Source organism: Bos indicus x Bos taurus, chromosome 21 (genome assembly GCF_003369695.1).
Source record: "Bos indicus x Bos taurus breed Angus x Brahman F1 hybrid chromosome 21, Bos_hybrid_MaternalHap_v2.0, whole genome shotgun sequence".
In the NCBI taxonomy this organism is placed as follows: Eukaryota; Metazoa; Chordata; class Mammalia; order Artiodactyla; family Bovidae; genus Bos; species Bos indicus x Bos taurus.
Genome location: NC_040096.1, coordinates 41,436,329 through 41,451,573, shown reverse-complemented (window position 1 = coordinate 41,451,573; position 15,245 = coordinate 41,436,329). Strand labels below are relative to the sequence as shown.

At 39.8% G+C, this 15,245-nt stretch overlaps 1 long non-coding RNA gene across 1 annotated transcript in view; it reads left to right on the top strand.

Moving 5' to 3' along the window:
- The first annotated feature begins 1,777 nt into the window (after window positions 1-1,777).
- LOC113879926 overlaps window positions 1,778-15,245 on the top strand; it is a 51,791-nt gene continuing 38,323 nt past the window's right edge. The window contains exons 1-2 of the long non-coding RNA XR_003507523.1: window positions 1,778-1,824; window positions 2,593-2,721. This is a non-coding gene — a long non-coding RNA (uncharacterized LOC113879926). The remainder of the gene's footprint in view (window positions 1,825-2,592; window positions 2,722-15,245) is intronic.

Here is a 15,245-nt window from a genome sequence, read left to right as displayed (position 1 = left end):
GAGGCACGGTTTCGTTTAAGTTTTTTTTTTTTTTTTAATCCAAAGAATAGGACTTTATTTAGGTTTAAAGAATAACCAGTAATTTTTGTATCATAAAATCCATCCCTTTTCAGTAATTCCCACCATTTTTAATAAGTTTACATACAGAGTTATAGACCACTCCCAGCACCCCCAAAAGGGCCCCTTCAGACTGTTGGCCACCAATCCTCTCCCACCCTCAGCCCTAGGCAACACCAACCTACTTCCTGTCTCTAAAGATTTGTCTTTTATTGGGGTGTTTCATATAAATGGAATGATACAATACGTGGCTTCTTTTACTAAGCAGAATGTTCTTGAGTTTCATTCATGTATAGCATGTATGCCTATTTCCTTCCTTTTTATTGCTGAATAGTATTCCTACACCTCGGAAACAAACATACCACCAACCACCTGAAAGCCAAGTGCTGTAGTGGTTTTACAGCTGTCCTTCCCATCTGAAGTGAGTCAGAATTGAATCAGGTGAGGGGTGAGGGAAAGTTAATTTCATTCCCCTTTACTATCTAAATGCCTTTTGGAGAAAAAGAGGCTGCCTTAAAGATTTAATCCCTCTCATGGTAGAAAGAGCTATGCTTTTCTTAGAAACCCAGCTGTCTAGCCACTGCCACTGATACTTTCCTTGGGAGGAATTTTAAGCCTTCAGGACAATTAAAGCTGTCTTTATCTTGTTTGTTGAGCATCCTCAGTCAGGTTTGGATAACCTCCTCCAATTAGGCTGGGCAAATTGTTATGATGCTGTTTTATCTATTTAGGAAGAGTTCACATCTTGGAAAAAGGCTACCACGCCACAGCTCAGTAGGCAGTACGCATGTGGCTGATAGGTGCATGCTATTCAGAACTCCCACAGGGCGCAGCCCTCCTCTGATGTAATGTCACTGAGCCATTTGGCAGAGTCAGAACTATGCAACTATTTTTGTGACTGATCCTGAGTCTGTGACTACTACAAAATAAAGGAAATACCTCATTGGGTTTCATGGGTTATTTACCCAAAGATACATCTTAATTATTTTGTTTTGAAACATTTAAGAGAAGTCTTTATTTTTCTATTTTGAAAGGCCAACCACTGAGGGTGGGGGAATGGGGATGAGATTTCTTATTCTCCTTAAGTATACTGAGTGGGGGGGGAAAGATCTGAACTTAAGAGGTAATTGTTTCTGCTGTGGAAACATCTGAAGAAGAGGGAAAGTCAAATCTGCGTACGTTTGACTTAAAAAGACAAATTGTTAAAATTATAGTTTTATATTCAACTGAGTAATATCTCAGGGTTTTGTACTCCTAGGATGCCTGGTTTAATCCAGCTTTTTAAGAGTATTTGATACTCAAAGTTTAGACTAACTCCGTGTAGAGCAGAGGATTCCTAACTGGGTTGCACAATGCAATCACCTGGGGAGCTTTAAAAAGTACTAAAGCCTGGGCCCCACCCCAGAGATTCTAATTGATTTGAGCCAGGGCCAGGGCATGATGAGTTTTTAAAGTTCTCCAGGTGATTCTAATGTACTACTCAAAGGGCATAATGCTTAGGTCAATGTTAGAGGTTAAGTTACTAGTTCTAATTTTTCATTCTTCTTTCATTGTCTTTTCATTACAGTTGAGTTCAGTTCCTCAGTCGTGTCCGACTCTCTGCGACCCCAAGGACTGCAGCACGCCAGGCCTCCCTGTACCTCACCAACTCCCGCAGTTTACTCAAACTGATGTTCATTGAGTCAGTGATGCCATCCAACCATCTCATCCTCTGTTGTCCCCTTCTCCTCCCGCCTTCAATCTTTCCCAGTATCAGGGTCTTTTCCAGTGAGTCAGCTCTTTGTATCAGATGGCCAAAGTATTGGAGTTTCAGCTTCAGCATCAGTCCTTCCAATGAATATTCAGGACTGATTTCCTTTAGGATCTCATTACAATTCCACCTTAAATGTGCCTACTATGTTCCCCTAATAAAACATGAAAGCATCTTCTGGCCTGATGGTTGTTTGAAAACAACCCTTAACAGAAAGGTTGAAAACTCATTTTCAAAAGCAGTTTTTCCTGCATATGCTGTCCGATCACAGAATGGGTTGGCATTGAGAAGGAAGTGGGCTGCCTCTGAAACTGATATCCTAGGTGGCATCTTCAAGCTTTAGGATGCTGCTGATAGCCCTAAGAGAGTTTCTGAAGATGAGCATCAGATGTATCTCTGAGTGGATTTGGCTCATTGTCTACATAGATAACCTCTAGCTTATAGGTCTGCTCTGTTTTGTTTTTAGCTAAGTATGAATCTGCTCTTACCCTGAAGTTTTTATGTTCTTCTTGTTGGTATTTTGTTTCCATTTTTAAAAGGGATATCATTCAGTCCTGACCAACACCCTATACATTTAGGCTTTTGAACAGCTTTAGGTTTATAGAAAAATTGATAAGATAGTAGAGTTCCTATATGCCACACACTCAGTTTCTCCTGTTATTATAACATTAGTATGGTACAGTTGTCAGAATTCGTGAACCAATGCTAATGCATTAATGTTAATTGAAATCGCTGTTTTATACAGATTTCCTTAGTTTTTATCTAATGTTCTTTTTCTCTTCCAGGATCCTATCCAGCATTCCACCTTGCATTTAGTCAGCTTGTCTTAGACTCCTCTGCACTGTGACACCTTCTCAGTGTTCTTTATTTTGATGACCTCGATGACCTCGACATCTTTGAAAAGTACTGGTCAGGTATTTTGTACAGTGTTCCTCAATTGGGATTTGTCTGATGTGTTTCTCACCATTAGACTGGGGTTATGTATTTCAGAAAGGAGGACCACAGAGGTGAGGTAATACATTACATCATATTAAGGTTTCATAGTATCAGCATGACTTCTCACTGTTGATGTTGACCTTGGTCATCTGGCTGAGGCAGTGTTTGTCAGGTTTCTCCATGGTAAAGCTACTCTTTGTTTCCCCTTTCCATATTGTCCTCTTTGGGAGGCTGTGTATCCTTAAGTAGTAAGGAGTTATCAGCCTCCTTGAGGGCAGAGTAGCTACGTCAATTATTGGGAATTTTCCTGCAAGGGAGATTTGTCTCTTCTCCCCTTTTTATTTCTATACTGCTTTGCTTTTTATTTGTGGCATTTCATGTCTAAAAGACTGTCGGCTCCTTAAAGGCAGTGACCATTCCCTGTGCTCCTGTATGTCCCTAACTACTTGCATGATGCTTTGTAGCCCTGACTAGATGCTCAGTCACCAGGGTAGAAGATGGTCCATAACTTCCAGTCCTGGGAATTTTCTGCTGATGGCTTATCCTTCTTTCTCACTGCACAGTTTGGGCCAGAAAGTTGCATATTTGGTTCTCAGCAAAAGTGTAACCAAAATGCTGAAATAATAGTCATCCTGACACTGTATCAAGCTCTTCATACATATTACCATAGAATCTTTGTAATATGCCTGCAAGGTGGGTATCATCCTAATTTCATAAATGAAAATACTAATGCCCAGGTTTCTTAGAAGCCATGTACCACATCACACAGGTAGAGAGCAGAACCCATCTGGGTTTCTAAAGCCCTTATCCTTAACCATCAGATTATATTGTCTTTTCCCTCACAATAGCCAAGTAAAGCCACATGGAAAGGTTTGAATAAATGCTAGGAAGTGAGGGAAATGACAAGGGCTCTAGGAAGATGGAAAAAGAAGAAATAAATCCATCAGGGGGAAATGCCTGGTAATATCTTCCAGGAATGTATGGCCCTTGAAATCTGCTATAAAATTAGTACATCCTCCAGAGAAACACAGTATTCATAGGTTAGCATAACAAGATAATTTGAAAATATTATTATGCCTTTCAAATACAACACAAAAGGTTCTGCTCATATTATTAACATTCAGCTCAAATAGTAATTTCTAAAATACATTTTTATGAAGAAAAAGCCTGATGAGATTCAATTAACTTGTAAGGTAGATGGGCATTAGTGCTGATTCCAAACTTTGCTCCGGAGGTCCACTCTAGAAATGATTTTTATAATATACGTATTGTGGGACTGTTTATTCTCCTCCTCCCCAGGAGATGTGGTTGATTAATGGTATGGTAGTCAAATGATACTGACAGTAGTGGTTGTGTGAAGTCATTGATCCAATACGCTTTGTTGAATAATTAGGATCTGAAAGAAAATGTTTATACACATGGTTCTGGGAAATTTTATATTAAGGTTGAAATATGAAGCCTGCATAACTTTTTCTGTTGGAACAAAGAGTATAAGCTGAATATAAGATGTTTTCAAATAATTATGTATAGCAAAGACCAATTCCTTCAACACATATTAATTTTTAAAAGGTAAGACGTGAGAAATAGCTCTTTGAAATATGGTAGATAAGTTGAAATATTTAATAAGGCTTAACTCCATACCTAGCTTTTCTAATTTTAATGTTCTTCTACACTAGTATTTTCCTATTACATTTATTGTTGTTGAAGACATTTTCACATTTTGTCAAATCTAAGCTCCAATAAGATATAAGATACCATTATTAGTGTTATATTAAATAAAAAGAACATGCTTCTGGGAAAACTATAAGATGTAGGCCTGTTTTGGAGATGTGTGCATCAATGACATGTTTTTACTAATTCTGAAGGGTACATTTTTATAATCATTAAGTCGCTCAGTCGTGTCCGACTCTCTGCGACCCCATGAATCGCAGCATGGCAGGTCTCTGTATAAAGATTTATAAATCATGTAAAATGGATGCAGGGGACTCTTAAAAAATAGAGTAGTAATGAGATTTATCTTTGAGTTTCCTGGAAGGCTAGAACAACAACAACAAAAAGGCAGGAAATTCATTATACTATTTACTGAATGATTAAAAAGATTTATACCACCTTAAAAGAAAAACTTTTTCTGGAAGTGAGGTATAAAAAAACTTTTGATTTGGAACATGTATAAAGAGCTCCCTTGGAGAAGGAAATGGCAACCCGCTCCAGTGTTCTTGCCTAGAGAATCCCAGGGACAGGGGAGCCTGGTGGGCTGCCGTCTATGGGGTCGCACAGAGTTGGACACGACTGAAGCGACTTAGCAGCAGCAGCAGCAACATAAATTGAGTAGGCATGTGCTTCTATCAATTTATTACAGACTTATTGATCTCCTTTAAACTTAATATTACATATAGCTTTATTTGTCATGTAGTTTTTGCTGGGTTTTTGTTTGTTCACAACTTATTCAAAACTTCCATAGTGCCTGAGATAATGACAGCACCAATCAAAAAAAAAAAAATAAGGAGTTGTATATTTTAAGTATTTAGAAACTGCTTTCAGGTACTGTGAGATATATCAAATTAGTAATTAGAGTACTATCACTGAGAATTGAGTTTTTTAATTGAAATATAGTTGATTTACAGTATTATATTAGTTTCAGGTATTCAGCATAGTGATTCAGTATGTTTACAGATAACACTCCATTAAAAGTTATTACAAGATAAAGGCTATAATTCCCTGTGCTATACAATATATCCTTATTGTTTATCTATTTATACATAGTAGTTTTGATAGTTAAAATAAAAAAACACAATAGAAAGAATGGATAGCAGACTAATACAGAAGAACCCTTAAGTGATCTAGAAGATAGAATAATGAAAACCACTCAATCACAACAGCAAATTTTTTTAAAATGAGCAATCTTGGAGATCTCTGGAATAACACTAGGCATTTCAATATTCATATTGTAGAGGTTCCAGAAGGAGAAGGAAGAAAGGGATTTAAATTATATTTTAAAAAATTATGACTGAAAATCCCCTTCATGGATTATACCTTGTTGTGGTGAAGGGGCTTGTTAACTCAATGAAGCCCAAACAGACCCACACCCAGACATATCATAATTAAAATGGCATAAGTTGATAAAGAGAGATTTCTAAAGGCAGCAGGAGAAAAACAGAGAGTCTTATATAAGGGAATCCCCATAAGGCTATTAATTGATTTCTCGGGAGAACTGAGATTTTTAAGTATATTTGAAAAAAGGAGGTAAAAATTAACAAGTAAACACCCTATAGTTCTGAGTTGGAATTGGAAGTACCCACGTGAACCCGTGATGTAGTTTATAGAAAAAAAAGTTCTCTCTATCTTTGTCCACTAAAAAAGGCCAAAGAAACAAAGACCAACTCAGTATCAATGGGCATGTTTAGCACCTACATTACAGTCTCTAAATACCATTTCCCATTAAAATGAATCAGAGTTCCTTGGTGAACTAGCCAGTTCTATATGTTGGGCAGGAAATTTTCATGATGAGCCAGGAACATCTTGTTATACAAAAGAGGAGGGAGCTGTTATCAAAGACTACTAGAATCAATGTCAAAAGGACTCAGGAGTAAACCAGGAAAGGCATCACAGATCACAAATGGGCCAATTTGAAGATGAACTAGGACAACCACACGAAGACTGAAATACACCAAATGTGCTAAAATTCATGAGTTCTTACTAACACTTTAAAAAAGGCAAGAATAAACAAACGGTCACTTTTGGAAAGTGAATGAAAACCAACTTTTGTTGTTGTTTTTAATTTATTATGGTAAAATATACATAACATAAAAGTACCACTTAAACATTTTAAAATGTACTGTTCAGTGGCATTAAGTACATTCACACTGTTGAACAACCATTAGCACCATCCATCTCCAGAACTTTCTCACCTTCCCAAATTGAAACTCTGTGCCCATTAAACACTAACTCCTCATTCCTTCTTCCCCTTAGTCTCTGTCAATCCATTATTTTGAACTGGAAAATAAAGGTTAAAAATGAATCATTTATCCTGCTTTTCCCATAAGATCTGCATCTCAGGGTTAAAAAAAAAAAGGAAAAGAGAGGTTACTTTTTTTTAGAAGTACTCCAGATAATAAATAAAGAAGACATGTTAAAATTAAGTGTCACTGGGACTCCCCTGGTGGTCCAATATTTGGGAATTCACTTGCCAATGCAGGGGATACAGGTTTAATCCCTGGTCAGGGAAGACCTTACATGCTGCAGAGCAACTAAAGCCATGCATTGCAGCTACTTAGCCTATGTTCCCCAACAAGAGAAGCCACTGCAATGAGAAGCCCACACACCACAACGAAGAATAACCCTGCTTGCTGCAACTAGAGAAAGCCCACGTGCAGCAATGAAGACTCAGTGCAGCCAAAAATAATAAAAAAATAATTTAAAAATAAAGTTCTTTAAAAAAAAGTATCATTTTGAAAGCTCCAATAAATTAATAAATTAAGACAATGGCTACTTAATGGCTGATGACATCACAAAAGAAAACATTTTACTTCTGACACTTTCAAGTACAAACTGTGGGATTTTCCTCATGGTCTAGTGGCTAAGACTCCACGCTCCCAATGCAGGGGGCTGAGTTCGATCCCTGGTCAACGAACTAGATCCCACATGCTATAACTAAGCGTTCACACGCCATTGCCACAACTAAAAGATTCCGCATGCAGCAACTAAGACCCACTGTAGGCAAATGAACAAATGAAAACAAATAAATATATTTTAAAAATAAAGTACAAAAAAAAATAAAGTACAAAATGCCTGTCCTAGAGAATCTAAATGATACTCTTGCCCATTTGACCACTGTTTATTAAATATAATCACTAAAATCCTAAGAGATTTTGCTATTTTTTAAAGAGTTCTATGGGTAGATAAGTTTGGCAATCATTGATTTATATAAACTTAATCTGATTCCCTTGGTGTAAATACAAACTGAAACTGCCATGTGTAAGTATCACACAAACATGTACCACAACAAGAACAACAAAATGACCTGCCTGGATCAAGACTAGAGCTAATTCCTAAATGTATAAGAAATGAAGGGCCAGCAGAACATGTTTAATGACACCATGGAGATACAATCAGCAAAATACAAACCATGAGGAAAGCTAGGGGAAATGATCTGATTTTTCAATAAAAAGCAAACAGATAAAGAAAGAAAATTTTAAAAGAAAGCTAGAAAACCTAAATATCAGAAGAGGCTCAATATCAAACAATTATAATGTATAAATCTTATTTTGACCTTCATTCAGCAAATGATCCACTTAAATATAAAACTTGTAAGAAAACTGAAGTAATATAACCCTAAGTGGTTATGATATTAAGGAATTAATTATTTTTGCTGCTGCTGCTGCTAAGTCGCTTCAGTTGTGTCCGACTCTGTGCGACCCCATAGACGGCAGCCCACCAGGCTCCCCTGTCCCTGGGATTCTCCAGGCAAGAACACTGGAGTGGGGTGCCATTTCCCTCTCCAGTGCATGAAAGTTAGTATGGCATATTTCTGTGGCTTGTAAGAACCGCAAACGACTGTAAAGAGATGAAGTGCAAAGAGTGCTGAGTATTAAGTCTGTTAAGTCAGCCTTTCTGAATTGGAGTTTTAAAATATGATTTGACTATTTTCTCAGTTCTCTCATGGATGGTACATAGGAAGTTCCTATCTAGATGCAAAGGAGAGAAGTCAGTTCTTCGAATACAATGGATGCCTTAGGTTATTAGGGCTCGGGAATGGATTGGGAAGGGCTACTCTAGATTATTCTAGGAAATTTGAATCCCTTGGCAGAAGTTGCTTAAGATGTCATGCGTGCTAAATCGCTTCAGTTGCGTCTGACTCTTTGTGACCCCATGGACTGTAGCCCACCAGGCTCCTCTGTCCATGGGATTCTCTAGGCAAGAATACTGGAGTGGGTTGCCATTTCCTTCTCCAGGGGATCTTCCTGACCCAGGGACTGAACCTGAGTCTCCTTGTAGCTCCTGCATTGCAGGCAGATTCTTTACTCCTGAGCCACCAGTGAAGCCCTGTTTAAAGGGACCTTTGTTAGCCTAACTTATTCCTACAAAGGCTAAAGAAATTTCTGATCTGTTCCTGTTTGTTCTTTTGAAGCAACAAGTTTTTCCCTTTGTTCAGAGATTTGTTTTGGATTGTGGCATAATTGGGATGATGATTTCTGTACTGGATGACGTTTGTTTGCTTGGGCCTGCTAGTTACTGAGTTTAAATAATTCAACTGTGGAGTGTTAATCACACATAACTGTATTTGACAGACTGAAATTTTGCTGTTTGGCATTTGCTTGTGTTTTTTTTTCATGGGCTTCTTTTTTTCAATCATTTTGGTAGTAAAGTTTTTTTTTTAATTTAAAAATTTGTTTTGGTGTTTCCACTTTTGCTTCCCTCGTGATGGGGATGAAGAAGATGGACACGATCTCCTCAGACATGAAAACATGTTACCTCAGACATTAAATAAGATTTAGACTTTAAATGTACTCAGAAAATATGGGATTAAAACATGTGAGAAATACTGTGCTTTCTTTCACCTCGCCTTTGAGAAGTAACTTTTTCTAGGAACAGTAGCTCTTTAAGACTCTGGAGCCCTGTCTGGAACACAGAGTAATGGAACTGATGCATTAGAGAATACCTACTACCTAAATTTTAGTACCTAAAAATGTCCTCATTTTACAAATTAGGAAGCAGACCAGGAGAAGCCGACTGAGATACCTAAGACCGGATAACCAGTTACTGACAAGTGTGTTAGTCACTCAGACGTGTCCGACTCTTTGCAGCCCTATGGACTTTCCAGGCTCCTCTGTCGGTGGAATTCTCCAGGCAAGAATACTGAAGGAGATTGCCATCCCCTTCTCTCAACCCAGGGATCAAACCTGGGTCTCTTGCACTTCAGGCAGATTCTTTACAGTCTGAGCTTCTGTCAGCTCCCTGTCCTCCAGGGAGGCTTCCCTGTCCTTCACTATCTCCCAAAGTTTGCTCAAATTCATGTCCATTGAGTCAGTGATGCCATCCAATCATCTCATCCTCTTTCATCCCCTTCTCCTCCTGCCTTCAATCTTGAACCAGCATCATGGTTCAAAAGCATGAGTTCTTCAGCACTCAGCCTTCTTTATGGTCCAACTCTCATAGCCTTTGTAGTGCTCCTCTTTCATGTCTGCTGTGCATGTAGCTATGTATGTGCTCTATAACTTGTAAAACACTCTTCTGCACAGTTAGTGGTAGATATAAGGTCTGTGTCCAGCGAGGAGAACTAACCCCAAATGGTTATTTTGATGAATAATCCTTGAACTCGTAAGTATTTCCATGGAAACAGTAGGGTTTCAGTTAGAATTCAGAAGAGATGCATGATAGTGTGCAGAGTGTAAATAACATCATTTTAATGATTTAAAGTACTTTCACATCAATTATTTCTTTATCCTTTCTCCAGTCCTATGAGTTACAAGGATGAGTGTCTGTACGTGGCAGGTAGCAAAAATGCAGAACTAAGAAATTGTGCTGTTTACAGGATACATAAAAATGTAGAATGGCAGAGACTCTGATCTGCCCATCAGAAATCCCTGCTGAGAGGTTAGTTATCTAGACTTAGTCCATGTTCCTTTACTGGTTTCGATTTCTCTGGTGTTTTTATGAAATCACGTGATGCTGACTGTACTGTAATAGAAAAGGAAAGGACTGACACATCTAACATGTGTCGGTTACTTTAACTCTTCTGCTCACTCCCCTTCTCAGAGTCTGCTGACATAGCTCCTCCAAAGTGTGCAGCAGAACTAACCTGGTGATCATGCCCTCCCCAACCATCGCTTATGCCAAAGACAGATACCTGACCCTAAATGTAGAAGCGGCTCTTGAATAAGGACTACATAAAACCAAGGCTGACCCATGAACAAGCTGACCCAGGAAAGCTGACTGTGACAGAGAGGAGACTAAAGCAAGTCAACATTCACTTCCTGGTCAAGTGAATCCAGTCCCTTTTGAGGCCAGCTTTAATTTCTGGCTGGGAAATACTTGGTTTTCATCCAATAAATTCCTTTTTTCACTTACATACCTTGAGTGGATCTCAATATCTTACAGTCAAATGAGCCCTTAGACCTAGGAAATGCATTATTTAGGCAAAAGGAAATCACCTTAAGAGGCTGGTTCTGGGACTTTTACTTTGTTTCTAAGTAGAGATCACGTTTGTGTCAGTGCTTCTGCCTTTCCAGTGGTATTGACTGAGTCCCAATGGTATTGACCAAGTATTCATGGATTTCCTGTGGAAAAGCAAGGAGAGGAGCTTTCATTGTTAAAAACCACATCCCAATTCTGGAAAAGTTTTATCCTTCAGTTTCTCCATTTGATTTCAGATTTGTAGGAATTGGAGTGTTACAGTCTGGGATTTCTGTTGGTCAGATCAGAGTCCCTGCCAGCTCCTTACCTGCTCCTGAAAGTGAAAGTGTTAGTTGCTCAGTCATGTCCTACTCTTTGTGACCGTAGGGACTGTAGCCCACCAGGGCAGACCTAGGGATCTCCAGGGAGATCCCTGAGTCAGGGATTGAAACAATGTCATCTGCATTGACAGGAGGATTCTTTAATGTCTCAGCCACCATGGAAGCCCAAAAAGTCTCTTATTGAATTTGTTACAATATTGCTTCTGTTTTATGTTTTGGTTTTTTGGCCATGAGACATGTGAGGTCTTAGCTCCCTGACCAGGGGTGAACCTATACCCCCTGCATTGGAAGGCCAACTCGTAACCATGAGACCCCCAGGGAAGTCCCTATCTATTGGTACCCCCTGCCATTTGTGACCCCATGAACTGTGTAATCTGCCAGGCTCTTCTGTGCATGGAATTCTCCAGGCAAGAATACTGGAGTAGGTGCCCATTCCCTTCTCCAGGGGATCTTCCTGACTCAGGAATTGAACCTGGGTCTCCCACATTGTGGGCAGATTCTTTACCATCTGAGCCACAAGGAAGCCCTGGGCTTATTAGGATCCTAGAAACCTCAGAATCCAATGTTTCTTCATAGATGCCTTTTTTTCCCTTAAAAACAAAACTCCTTGGCATACACTGTCATCCACTAAGCATGTATTGTGTTAATGTAGTGGACATCCTGGTTGTCTCTGTGACATTCATGACATCTTTCCCCACTGTGTGACACCTCTCCACTCAGCCTGCCCACTCCTGCACAACAGGACATGGCATTGACCTGGTCACAACGACTAGTGCAAGGGCCTCCTGAGGACTCTTGTTCATTGTGAGAAGTCACTTTCTCTCTTCCCTGGATGTGAAGGAGAAAGTGTGTTGCCTCGGTAGCTGCTAGTGGGCATAATACAGCAGTGGGGGGAGCCAGCCTGCAGGAGAGGCCTCCAGTGGAGGTGGGCAGAACCAGGAGGACTGCAGAGAGGTCGAGCTGGACCTTACGTAAACAATGCCTGATGCTGGCGTCTTCTATGGACCTTTCAGTCACATGTACCAGTGAAACCCCATGAGCATTTAACCAGTTCCAGTTCGGTTTTCTGCTATTTTCATCAAAAAAATATTCTGTTAGGTGCAGAGCTGTTAAATTCAATTACGTCTTTCAAACTTTTGGATTTCTGGTTTCAGATTCAAATACTAGCACCTTCACTGTGCTGACAACAGCAGTAGGAATACTACCCATATTAACATCTGCCCTCACAGCAGTCTTTTGAAATAGGTACTGCTGTTATTGAATTTCCACTTTTCAGGTGAAGATAGGTTCTGGGAGAATGTGTTATTGTTGTTCAGTTGCTCAGTCGTGTCCGACTCTTTGTGACCCCATGAACTGCAGCATACCAGGCTTCCCTGTCAGTCACTGTCTCCTGGAGTTTGCTCGAACTCATGTCCTTTGAGATGATGAGTCATGCAAACATCTCATCCTCTGCTGCCCACTTCTCCTCCTGCCCTCAATCTTTCCCAGCATCAGGGTCTTTTCCAGTGGTTCAGCTCTTCGCATCAGGTGGCCAAAGTTTTGGAGCTTCAGCTTCAGGGTTGGTTTCCTTTAGAATTGACTGGTTTGATCTCCTTGCTCTCCAAGGGACTCTCAAGAGTCTTCTCTAGCATCACAGTTGGAAAACATCAATTCTTCAGTGCTCAGCCTTCTTTTGGTCCAACTGTCACGTCTGTACAGGACTACTGGAAAAATTGTAGCTTTGACTATATGGACCTTTGTGGTTATCTGGGTCATTAAGACCTTTTTTGTACAGTTCTTCTGTGTGTTCTTGCCACCGGTTCTTAATATCTTATGTTTCTGTTAGGTCCATATTATTTCTATCCTTTATTGTGCTCATCTTTGCATGAAGTGTTCCCTTGGGATCACTAATTTTCTTGAAGAGATATCTAGTCTTTCCCATTCTATTGTTTTCCTCTGTTTATTGGCATTGTTCACTTAGAAAAGCTTTCTTATCTCTGCTTGCTATTTTTTGGAACTCTGCATTCATTTGGGTATATCTTTCCTTTTCTCCTTTGCCTTTCACTTATTTGCTCAGTTTTTTGTAAAGCCTCCTTGCATTTTGCCTCATTGCATTTCTTTTTCTTGGGGATGGTTTTGGTCACTGTCTCCTATACAATGTTATGAACCTCCATCCATAGTCCTTCAGGCACTTTTGTCTATCACATCTAATCCCTTGAATCTATTTCTCACTTCCACTGTATAATCATAAGGGATTTGATTTAGGTCATACCTGAATGGTCTAGTGGTTTTCCCTACTTTCTTGAATTTAAGTCTGAATTTTGCAAGAAGGAGTTCATGATCTGAGCCATAGTCAGCTCCCATTCTTGTTTTTGCTGACTGTATAGAGCTTCTCCATCTTCAGCTGCAAAGAATATAATCAATCTGATTTAAGTATTGACCAGCTAGTGATGTCCATATGTAAAGTCTTCTCTTGTGTTGTTGGAAGAGGGTGTTTGCTTTGACCAGTGTGTTCCCTTGGCAAAACTCCGTTAGCCTTTGCCCTGCTCATTTCATACTCTAAGACCATACTTGCCTATTACTCCAAATATCTCTTGACTTCCTACTTTGCATTCCAGTCCTGTGACTTTTCTAAAGTCACAAAATCTGTAAGTGGTAGAAGAGGCTGAAATGGAGCCTCTGTGGCACCCCAGTCCAGTACTCTTGCCTGGAAAATCCCATGGATGGAGGAGCCTGGAAGGCTGCAGTCCATGGGGTCGCTAAGAGTCAGACACAACTGAGCGACTTCACTTTCACTTTCATGCATTGGAGAAGGAAATGGCAACCCACTCCAGTGTTCTTGCTTGGAGAATCCCAGGGACGGGGGAGCCTGGTGGGCTGTCGTCTATGGGGTCACATAGAGTTGGACACGACTGCAGCGACTTAGTAGTAGTAGTAGTAGTAGTAGCAGCAAATACTATATCATATCTATTTTTTATAGAAAAGATATTGGAGCTCAAAACATTCAGCTTTGTAGGCAGCTGGCCATAGTCACCCATATTTATGAAGTACTTTTTTATTTTTCCAAAGCCCCTTGGAACCTATGTTACCACTATGTTGACAAGTATCAACAGTTAACAGGTATCAACAGTCAACAAGTATCAACAGGTTCTGACTGATGAAGAGTCCAGAAGCAGATGCTCTCTAGGAAATGAATCAAGGTGTTTTTATCTAAAGGATTCACATGAAAGAAAGTGCTCTCAGGATACACAGTAGAGATGTCAACAATATTCTTCAGTGACAGACACAATGTATAAGCCTGTGGACCTTCCAAAGAGGGCTGTAGCATCATTGTATGTGATTGAGTCTGAATGAGGGTTACCCTGGGACTTGTGGGAAGTGTCACTGAGCGATGGCAAGTGACATTTGCCCCACTGGCAAGCCCAGCTGGATCTTTAGGATCAGTTCATCCATCCTGGTATTATATGATATGGCCATAGACTGGCATAATACAGTGTACACAGGCTTCTTATTTTTCTAGTTTTCAAAATATGGAATACTTCACAAATTTGTGTGTCATCCTTGTCCAGGGGCCAAGAATGACACACAAGGATATATATGTGTGTGTTTGTATGTGAGAGAGAGAGATTTAAATGAGGGTTTAATATTCTTAAATAACTGCCAAAGGTGGATTACAGCACGTGCTGCTGCTGCTGCTAAGTCGCTTCAGTCGTGTCCGACTCTGTGTGACCCCATAGACAGCAACCCACCAGGCTCCCCTATCCCTGGGATTCTCCAAGCAAGAGTACTGGAGTGGGGTGAGGGAACATCCCATAAAATGAACTTCACATTTTAGCATCACAAGCATTTGGAATACGAAATATCCAGGGATGGATGTTATAAGAAAGGTGAAAAGAAGTTTGCTTAAGAAATTTAAAACTTAAAAATTGATTATTCCCCCAAAGTCCAAATAATTGTGGTCCAGGTAACCATCAGGTTAAGACTTCATATGTTGATTTCTTTGATAAGAATCTTCTTCCCTGTATAGTCCCAGTTTTAGTCTATGGGCTGCAGGAGTGAGCACCACACTC